Source organism: Equus przewalskii, chromosome 17 (assembly GCF_037783145.1).
Source record: "Equus przewalskii isolate Varuska chromosome 17, EquPr2, whole genome shotgun sequence".
NCBI classification, from domain to species: Eukaryota; Metazoa; Chordata; class Mammalia; order Perissodactyla; family Equidae; genus Equus; species Equus przewalskii.
Genome location: NC_091847.1, coordinates 36,447,053 through 36,457,854, shown reverse-complemented (window position 1 = coordinate 36,457,854; position 10,802 = coordinate 36,447,053). Strand labels below are relative to the sequence as shown.

The following is a 10,802-nucleotide window of genomic DNA, read 5'->3' as shown; positions in this document are numbered from 1 at the left end:
CTTTATACTAAGCACTTAGGGAGAACATGTGTCATATGGAAGGAAGTCTGTGCATTTGAGCCCTCGTGTGGAACTTGAGGTAACTTTATTCTACTTCACAGCTAAAGCCCCTGTGCTAACAAGAACTGATAGCTGTGTCCTTGAAAGCAAATACTGAAGTACTGGATTTGACTACGTTTGAATTGTACTCAATATTAAGGAGTTTACAGTGACATACAAGGATAACGCTGTTACCACAGTGCAGTTCTTACAACTTTGTGGGTAAAACATCTATGAATATCTGGTCTTTTTTTTTTCACCTGATATCTTGCAGTGGGGCAATTTGTATAGGCATTTCAAAGGTCTTTGTGATTCTTATTGAATACACAGTTCTTTACATTCTTTTTTTTGTTGTTGTATTACTTATTTCCATTTTACTCCTACTTACCGGATAATCTCGTAGAAGCACATGGTTTCTACTATTACACCTGTAAACTCAATACTCTCTAATACAAATCACAGATCTCCTTGGTCTTCTCCAGATCTATAGACCCAATGTCATATACACTTGAATATCTCAGGCTTCCTCATCATGTTCAACAATGAAGACATCAGCTTCTTCTTTTAGATCTCATAAACATGATAAGATTCTTCCTCTAGAACTCAGCCTTCTATGTTTTCTGCCTCACAGATTTAAGATAAATATCCAAAAGTCATCCTTGGCACTTTTCTCTTCTTCCCACTTTTTGTCTAATAGATAATAATTCTAGTTAATTTTATCTCTTAATATGTCTCATATCTGTTTGTTGTTCCCTACTCCTACTGTTATTGCGTTACTTCAACGCTTCCTCATCTGTGTACGGGACATTGATATTGATGATTAGCAGCTTCCCCTGACTCCAGCCTCACCTTGTAGTTCATCTAATAATAATCTGATCTTTTTAAAATGAAAATATGGTCATGATTCTCTCATTCTTAAACTTTTTCATTATTACTTCATAGTTAAATGATAATCCAAAATCCTACGATTTGTTCCATTTGCAGAAATCTGGCCTCCACCTCCAACTACCTCCTGCATGAAGAAACTAGTTACCTGTCCGTCAATAAGCCATGAGGTATTGTCATGGCTTTGACCATGCTACACATTATGCTTGATGTGCTGTGCCCTTTCCCCGGTCTGTCTGGTGCTCTCCCATTCATCCTCCCTCACTAACTAACCTGGAGATAGTTAATTATTCCCTAATCATTGTATCTGTTACCCATAGCCATAATAATGTTGTATAGCAAACAAAGACAATAGCTCAGTGGCAATGACAGCAAAGCAATTCATCTAGATGGCTCTACTGATCTTGGCTGGACTTGTTCATCTGAAGGTCAGCTGATAGATAGCTAATGTAGGCTGGCATCAACTGGAGAGGTTAACACAATTCAGCTCTGCCATGTGTTGCTCATCCAGTAGACTAGACTGGGGGCATGTTCTCATGACAATGGTAGAGGTGTAAGTGAGAGTAAGGGAAAGCATCCACAACTTCTTGAGACTAAGATTCAGAAATGGCACACTGTCACTTCGAACTCAACCAATTGACCAAATAAGTTGCACAAGATGAGGAAATCAGCTGTACCTTCATGCAGAGAAATCCTGATCCATGTGGATTCAGGGAAGGGCAAAGAATTGAAGCCTTTAATGTCATCATTCTACCATACCTCTTTAGAGCATTTTCACATTTTATTAAAAAAAAATTTTATATGCTTCTTCTTGTGTGTTCTTTAACATACGGGCCATGTCTTCTTTAGCTCTGTATTCTAGGAACATAACCCTAATGATTTTTTCCTTTTTTTTGAAGAAGAAGATTAACCCTGAGCTAACATCTGCCATCAATCCTCCTCTTTTTGCTGAGGAAGACTGGCCTTGAGCTAACATCCATGCCCATCTTCCTCTACTTTATATGTGGGACGCCTGCCACAGCATGACTTGCCAAGAGGTGCCATGTCTGTACCCAGGATCTGAACTGGTAAGCCCTGGGCTGCCAAAGCAGAATGTGTGAACTTAATCGCTGTACCACTGGGCTGGCCCACCCTCAATGATTTTTAATAGATGTTTATTGAATAATAAGTCATCGTCATGTAAAAAAATGTAACATATATGGATATATATAAAACGTATTTTGTATTATATACAATATATTTTTAAAACATATGCATATAACCTTTAAAAATACATGAATGTTTTTATTTGGTAAAATATAATTTTTAAAAATATTAAAAATCCTTCAATATCTGAAGAGTGATGGAAATAATTTGTTTTGTATAAAGCAGTCATAAATATAAGCATTAAATATACAACATCATAGCAACTAGGCAACTTATATGGCAACTGTTTATACAATCTGAAGAGATGGTTCTAATTTCTTGTTTGTTTTAGTTGGGAACTATAGTTATAAATTTATATTCTGTAAGGTTAATACTATTGAAAATCAGATGATTTGTCCATATATTTTCATTGCATTTATATTAGTTGTAATCCTTTATTATAATTAATTAGCCTACCCATGGCATGTTGTGCTTTCAGTGATCATTAATTAGTTCATTATATGTATGAAAAGTGTAGGTCAATGTGAACATCCCCATTTTGTAGAAATAAAATCGCCTTTTCGATGATCAGACTATATAGAACATAAACCAGTCTTACTATTTTTTCCCTCAGTGATCAGAAAATAATAGTGAAAGCTTAGCTGTGTTCTAGCACATTTTCTCAGCTTTGTTGTAGACTGATACAGTGAGCCACTTGGATAGTATAAATAAGAGACATAAATTTCAACATCTCTTTTCCATTTATAAGTGAATTTACTTAGAATAAAAAAAGTCATGCTAAAAGAATTTAAGTTATTTATGTTGCATGTCATTTGGGTTATTAAAAGCGCAGACACTATGAAAGAATATTAGAATATCTAAACTTTTTCTCTGATTCCCTCTTACCTCTATAGTTACCCAGCTCTAGAAGGTTCGGTAGATGTTTTTGTTTTCTCTTTGGATGAAGAGAAATACTTTAGAAATGTGTTCATAATTTGTAGCAAAGTCAGAGATTGCACTTGCTGTAAAATTCAATAGGATTGTTTAATATTTCTTTATCTGTATTTAGGTCAGTTAATAGAAGCTGCCTTGATCACTGTTTCAAAGCTAGCTTTGGGAATGGTGCTCACAGTTGGGAATTTCCCATAATACCCAGAGAGTATGAATTGTTACAAACTTAGAAAACTAACGTGATAATATCTACCACAGTTGCAAAAGCCCATTTTTTAAACCACTCTAGGACATCTCTCCTACAGAAAATGAAACAAAAGATTTTTTTTGCAGTGGTCCCAAACTAGACTCATCTGGAGTATTTTTAAAAAGGGAAAATATTTGAATAAATTTTGTTACAGTCATATAAATCAATTAAAGCTACATGAAATGATCTAGAGCAATGCCTAATACATATTAACTTTATAAAGCAAGTTGCAGAGTAAAAAATGTATTAAAGTTTAATTTTTGTTAAAACATTTTAAATGTATATTTCTGTTTATGTGGGATTTGCAAGTATAGTGACACGTGAATAGATGTCACTGATCTCATCATTTGATACTTCAGGAATTAGGGATCATGTAGCAATATTGAGTCATAGCTATTATTATTTACTTCTCTTTCTTTGCCTTTTATATTAATTAACTTATCTCACTGGCCTTAAATATTTTTTTACTTAAAAATAAGAATAATAAAGTAATAAGTTGGGGAAAAAAGAAGAAAAATCTATTTTGGTATGCATTTTTTTTTTTTTTTTGAGGAACATTAGCCCTGAGCTAACATCTACTGCCAATCCTCCTCTTTTTGCTGAGGAAGATTGGCCCTGAGCCAACATCCACACCCATCCTCCTCTATTTTATATGTGGGATGCCTACCACAGCATGGCTTGCTAAGCGGTGCGTAGCTCTGTGCCAGGGATCCTGGTGGCAAACCCTGGGCCACTGAAGTGGAGGGCACAAACTTAACTGCTACACCACCAGGACAGCCCCTATCTTGGTATGCTTTTTGTTAGAAGAGTTCATATAATGTTGGATTAGAGTTGAAACTATAGAAGAATTATGAGACAAAATATTAAAGAACAGTTTCTGATTTATTAGACTGACTCCTGAGTAAAAAGAGCAACTTAGAAAAGCTTACTAGTTGATTTCCTCAACTTCCCAATACGCAGCTTTATGGCTGTTCTTTTTGCTGTATGTTATAACCTTAAATCAATTTTTCCAGTGTTGTTATTTAGAATCTTATCCTTTAAATCAAGGCACTTCTGAGAAATAAAAAGGATGTATACTAAAATTTCACTAGCATGCTAGTTGTTTTGAATCAATGTACTTTTTGAAAAGCTTGGATTGGATCCCAACCTTGACCCACATTTACCCACTTGGTCGACTAGTTTAGTGTGATCATTAAGAGAGAAATGCAGAGCATTATTGATATCAGATACTTGGCCTTGAAAATGTTCATTTTGAGCCCTGAATTCCTCTAAACTAACCTAGCCTTCAATTCTGAACCAATCTAATCCCTATGCCCCCGCTGCAGCTTCCCTGACTCTATGGGCAATGTCTAATGCTTGAAAGAGAAACCTCTGAAGGTACATATTAGAGAAAGACAAACCCAAGGTTGAGGTGAGAGGTGGAGCTAAGACAGTAATAGAAATTAAGATCTGAGACCGAATGTGGGAGAGATTGCAGAATGAACCGAGGCAGAGGGCTGCAGGCCGTGCAAGGCTTTGCCATGGAATACCTATGACTCTGTGTAGAGAGCTAGGTTGGAGAAGGACCCAAACGATGAGTGCTTTTGTTTTTTGTAATCTTTAGTTCTTGTGACTTAAGAGTATTAATGAATGAGTGCCTAATAAACTTCCTCACCAAAAAGATCCAATGGAATTAGCTAGCATTTTTTTAAAGCTTCCTGTGTGCTGAAGATTTTACACCCATTAACTTATTTGATTTTCAAAAGAACCCTGTGAAGTGGTCATTATTATTATTATCATTCCTACTTTACTTTGGAGAATGCAGCTAACTAACTAGTCCACTGTTATACAGTTAACCTGTGGTCGGGCTGGGATTTGAACTCAGAAAAATCTAGCTTCCAAGTCCCTCTGTGCTTGGGCACTATGCTAGGAAACACCTTCTATTCCATTGTCCATAGCTCATTCTTCAACCTATCATGAAGTTTTAGGATTGCTGACTATGTATTTTTCACCACCCAAACTGCCTTTTCTCTCAGTGCAGCAGATACCAGCTAGGAGGGCAGGACGAAGCAGCCTAATTAAACCTATTCATATTAATGTAGGGAGTATTAGTCACTAAACCTTCCCAAAGGTATTTCCATTTTTAAAGAGGATGCTTATTAAAACAGATTAATCTATCATTGCTGAACTGTCCTTTTCTGTAAAACCAGCAAGTGAAATAATTTAGGAATCTAAGATGGAAATATTTTTGAGTGGAGGGGCCACCCATTAAACAGAGTGACCTATAGCTCCCTAAATTACTCCTGCCTTTATACAGCTGTTTGAATTGTGCATATTCCAATCTAAATTTCTATGTTTGGGCTTATTGCTTTTTTCCTCCTATTCTCAATTGCAGTAAGAGGGGAAATTCTGGAGAAGAAATGAAGAAAGATGAGAATATGGAGAATGCAAAGAAAATAAAGAAAGCTAGCCATTTGAGAGGACTGCATGTACAGCCTGAGGAGAACTGTTAAGAAATGATACATAAATACATTAGCTATCTTATAAAAACATAAATTGTTTTAGCACCTGCAGTGATCGTCTAGGATATAGTCCTAAAATCGTTAAACATATATATATATTCTCTTTGAAGTCCTCATCAAAGAAGTGAAATACAATATATAAACTCACTAATTTCAATTAGCAACTTACAGATCGCTAGGACAAATTATATTACATTAAGCCAATCAGTAGCACTACAAGATAAACCAATACTTTAATCCTGAAATATTTCAGAGTCCAGTCTAATTTCAAGTGAGTGCTTCTGCATGTGTATCTCCTTCTGCACATTTAAATAGAATCACTGAAATCTACTTCATCTACTCGGAAGAAGTGTCGAATGAAAAGACTAAAATCACAGTGTCGACAGAGACTTTAGAGAAGTATCTTCTGGTAAAACTATAGTTAAATGATTTTACAAAAGGCGATGTTCCATTCTTTCCTTGTGTTTAAAAGTTCCAGGCAAGAGATTCCTAATCAGCGGAAAGCTTTTAGCAACATCAACTTTATTGAAATTTGCCAAACATGAAAGGTAAGATATAGGACCCAGATTAATGGAAAACAGATAAATATTTGTGCCTAATTCTACCGAATAATAGATCATCTTTCCATCTTTTCAGCATCTTTGTAGAACAAGCCTATACTGAAAATGTCCTTCAGAGTGTGAAATTGCCCCATGGTGTTGTGGAACAAGTCAAGAATGTTTTATGGATGTGGTCATCTATCCTGTCTATTCACTTGCTCTGATAGGCTCTGCTCAGTTCAGAAAAATCATCACCATTATTTTATAGGAGACTGTATTTTACCAAGTGGATTTAAAACATAAACGTCACTCTCCTTTCCCTTTTAAGCAAAAATCTAAATCTGAAAGTTTAAGTAGGACTGAACAGAAAGGAATTTAATTTAAAGAAGCAATAATTTTGTTTTTAACACATTGTACCAGAACTTTGCTGTTATGAGACAGCCAGTTCCACTGACAAATCCCTTGCATGTAAGAAACCCACAAGTTACCCTTCTAAATTGTTCTTTTGTTTCTGTTTCTAAAATTCTAAACACTTACATCATTGATTTGTGTCCCCTGAAATGTGTAATTGCAAAAACATTCTGAAAATTAAAATGCTTATATTCTTTTACCCATCCATTACTACTGAGGTGTTAAAATAATTTATTCCATTATATTAACGATTGCTTGATGCATCAAAAGATAATTTGCCATGTAATTTTGTTAAACCTGAAACTGTAGCGTATTTTCTTGATAATACCATTAATATATCAAGAGTAAATAAAATGTTTAGGGGTAGGCACATTAATTATCGCCTTCATCTATCAGTGTTTAAAACTTAGAAATAATTAAATGTGCTTTAATAAGATATGGTTCTGAGAAAGCAGGATCATTTATGAATCGCTAGAGGTGCGTGGAGCTGCGTTTCCCTCGAGAGACGGAATTTATGCCTAACACCCCGCTGATTGTTCAGGAGGTAAAGAACCAATAGCTGCATGTACAGAGGTTTAATTTAAAGTGTGTTTCTCACTAGGCTGCTCACAACACTTAATTAAACTCTGCTGTTTTGGCAATGACAAATGCTGTAGAGCAAAAGGAACTCGCGTCGCTGTGACTGAGAAGCTTTTGTAATTTCTTTCATGTGCCCTGGCAGCCAGAGCCAGGGCAAAAAAGAGAGGGAGAATAAAAGAAGACGTATTTAAGGTGTTTGGACAAAGTTGCCACTTTTGAGCGTCTATTTTAGGTGACCAAAAGTGCTGCATTATTTCAAGGATTTAACCATGTGGTGTTTGTGGAAAATATGGCACGTGACCAGAGAAAACAATTTGAAGTCCATTTCTAAGTTATTGTGGCTTTTGGAAAAAGCTTCTTTTTCATTAGCAACTATAAAGCCTGGAACAATAATTGATTCAAATTTAGATAAATACGTAGCGCTGTTATTTCTAGGCAATGTTTTTAGGAGACGTTTTATGTGTATTTTGCACTGTACGTATCAGTTTATTTCTGAGTATATTTTTGAAATTAAAGTCCATTTTATGGCCAAAGAAAAAAAGCCCAAATTTCTATGTTTATATAAAATTGATTACAAAGTGATGCATAGACAACTAACTTTTAAAAATTCTTTCTGCTAAAATGCTTAGTTTGAAAGTGGCCTAAAGTCCTTTGGTATGAAATTATCATCTCTTATGCCCAGGTTCGTTTATATAGAGCAGTGCTTTTAAGAAAACATAAACCCATGATTCCATTTTTATATCATTCTGACCTTAAAATGAGATAAGAATAAAGAATAAAACATTGAAAAAGACAAAAACAGCTCGCATTTATTGAATGCTTACTGTGGTTCTGAAAACATGTAAATATTTTTACACTTGCAAACTCATTTAGTCCCCATGACAATCTATGCATTCAGTAGTATCGTTATCTCCACGGCACAGATCAGAAGACTGTGGTGCAGAGAAATTAAGAAATTTATACAAGGTCATACTTAGTGATCATTTAGTGAGCGAGCAAGGATTCAAACCCAAGTAGTCTGTTTCCATAACCCATATTCCTAATCATACACCTTACTGACAAATTGAAATACTATGTCTTATAAGCAGAGAAATCAAATCAAAGAGAAAATGACATATACATAGTAGTTATTTCCTTGCTTATCATTAAAGATCTCTACTCTCCCTTCTCTATTCTCCCTTTGAGAATCACATTGCTGGAATAAATTTAGACATCCTCCATCTCCTATCTAGGTACCCAAAGTGAAGACCAGAGAGGTTAAGGAAATGCACAGTATTGCAAAACTAAGCAACGGTAGAGCTAAAAATAAAACTAAGCTTTCTATTGCCAATCTTTTTGCTTTCCAGTGTACTATGCTTCTTTGCTCTCGATTTCTGGCACATCTTATCTCAGAAGTAACTACTTGTACTGGTTATTACAAACAATTAAAGGTGAGACATATTTAGTCTATTACTGTGTTCTATGTTAATTAAAATAGAGCCACATTATTAAAACTAATATATCAAATTTTTAACTTGATTGAATTTTGTAAATAATAACATGTCTATGAACATAGTGCTCAAAGTGGTTCAAAAATATTTTACTGAATGATTCATTGTTCTTCTTTCAACTGGTGGTGTAATTTCAAATAGACTTATCTTATGTGACAGACTTATAGAAAGAACTTCAGAGCATGAAGAATATAACTTTCATTCCCTGATAGATGAACATTCATTCTGTGTTTGAAAACATCCGGGGTGTAAAATCTCAACTTTGCAAGATGGACTTTTCATCTTTGCAAAACTCTGATAAATAATTCTCTGGCTTATTTCAGCTATTTGTATTTGCCACATTAGTTAGACAGTGGCCAGGGCTCGATGTTGTGTAGGATCATGAAATTTGCTACAAATTTGAAACAAATAAAATATTTAAAAGCAAATCACATGAAAATATTATGGAAGGTGGGGAATGTAATTAGCTTAGCTCATTTCAGCTTTGGATTTAGGGCAGTTCTAGAACACGCTATTTTTAAAACTTTATAATCGAAGTTTCTATAATTAAATAATATCAAATATTAGGTTATTCATGTAAATTGAAAAGATCATTGCGTTCTGGAGTAATGAACTCAATAAGAATTTTATGTCCTTGTTTTTTAACAACACAAGGACAAGTATAACTCTCTCAAGGAAATAAGTCATAATTCTCTTTCTTATTGGAATACATTGCATATTCAACTTGACAGCTTCTAAGACACAATAGACCAAAAGTACCACGTTTGAAACACTGTGCTGGGACACGTGAAATGAAGTAATCCCTTGGGAGGAAAGTAACATACAAAGCTTTCAGCTGAAACAGTTTTGATCCCATTGACTGGCAGTGGAGATTTGGGGTTTTGGGAGGGCTAACAAGGGATACAACAGACACTAATTTTATGTTTTCCATTTCTTCACATTTAGGGAACTTTACATTTAACAGAATTCACACTTTTATTCATAATGTCCCAGGGGAGTATTTTGATCAAGTGATTTTAGCTTCCACAATAGACTTCTCAAAATTTTGTATTATATCTAGATATATTTTCAATATTTGAAATCATTTAAAATTGAGTATATTTAAAATTTATTTTCTCCATTGAAAACTATATGTTTATTACTCAGGTAAATATCTTTTATTTTGGCTTAAAAGCCACCTTCTCACAAATGCATTCTTTTTTTTCTTTTTTCTTTTGAAAAAGATTAGCCCTGAGCTAACATCCACTGCCAATCCTCCACTTTTTGCTGAGGAAGACTGGCCCTGAGCTAACAACCGTGCTCATCTTCCTCTACTTTATATGTGGGACGCCTGCCACAGCATGGCTTGCCAAGCGGTGCCATGTATATACCCAGGATCTGAACTGGCAAACCCTGGGCCGCCAAAGCAGAATGTGTGAACTTAACCACTGTACCACCGGGACGGCCCATCACAGATGCATTCTTTGGCTATCCTTTCAAAATTGTGCTCTTTATCTTCTTTATTCTTTATTGTTGAGACCAGTTTCCTTCATAGCTTTGTCAAATTTTGCAATTTCTTAATTTCATACATATTTGTATATTTATTTTTATGTCTATCTCTTCTTCTAAATTATAAACCTAAAGGCAGAGACAAAATCATATTCCTGATTAAATCCTCAGCATCAATGCAGTCCTTGTCATTTAAGTTGCTCGGTAAATTTTTACTAAAAGGATTAATAAATAAATGAATGAATATATAAAAAAGTTGCCCAAATACCTGTATATTCACTATTGTTTCTTTCTGGAAATTCTTTATTTCTTACTTGGTGTTATTCTGTAAGGATCTTTGCCTGGCTTTTCACTCTGGAGATTTGTCCTGCTCGCCAAGAGTTCACAGCTCTACCCAGAGGAGAGAAAACCATTTGAAGGCTGTCACATTCTAAAGTCTGAGATTACAAAGGGCAGGTTTTTCTGAAGCTTGATAGGTGTTTATCTACAACAAGAAGCACATAGTCAAGGAAAGAGAGGACTTCAGAGATAAGAGTAGTTGGTGTCA

The 10,802-nt window shown here is 34.9% G+C and overlaps 1 long non-coding RNA gene across 1 annotated transcript; it reads left to right on the top strand.

Annotated features, from left to right (window-relative positions):
* Window positions 1–996: 996 nt before the first annotated feature.
* LOC139076705 (uncharacterized) lies at window positions 997–8,022 on the top strand. The gene is made up of 3 exons (XR_011528593.1): window positions 997–1,094; window positions 1,824–1,991; window positions 5,622–8,022. It is a non-coding gene; the product is annotated as an uncharacterized lncRNA (long non-coding RNA).
* Window positions 8,023–10,802: the final 2,780 nt, after the last annotated feature.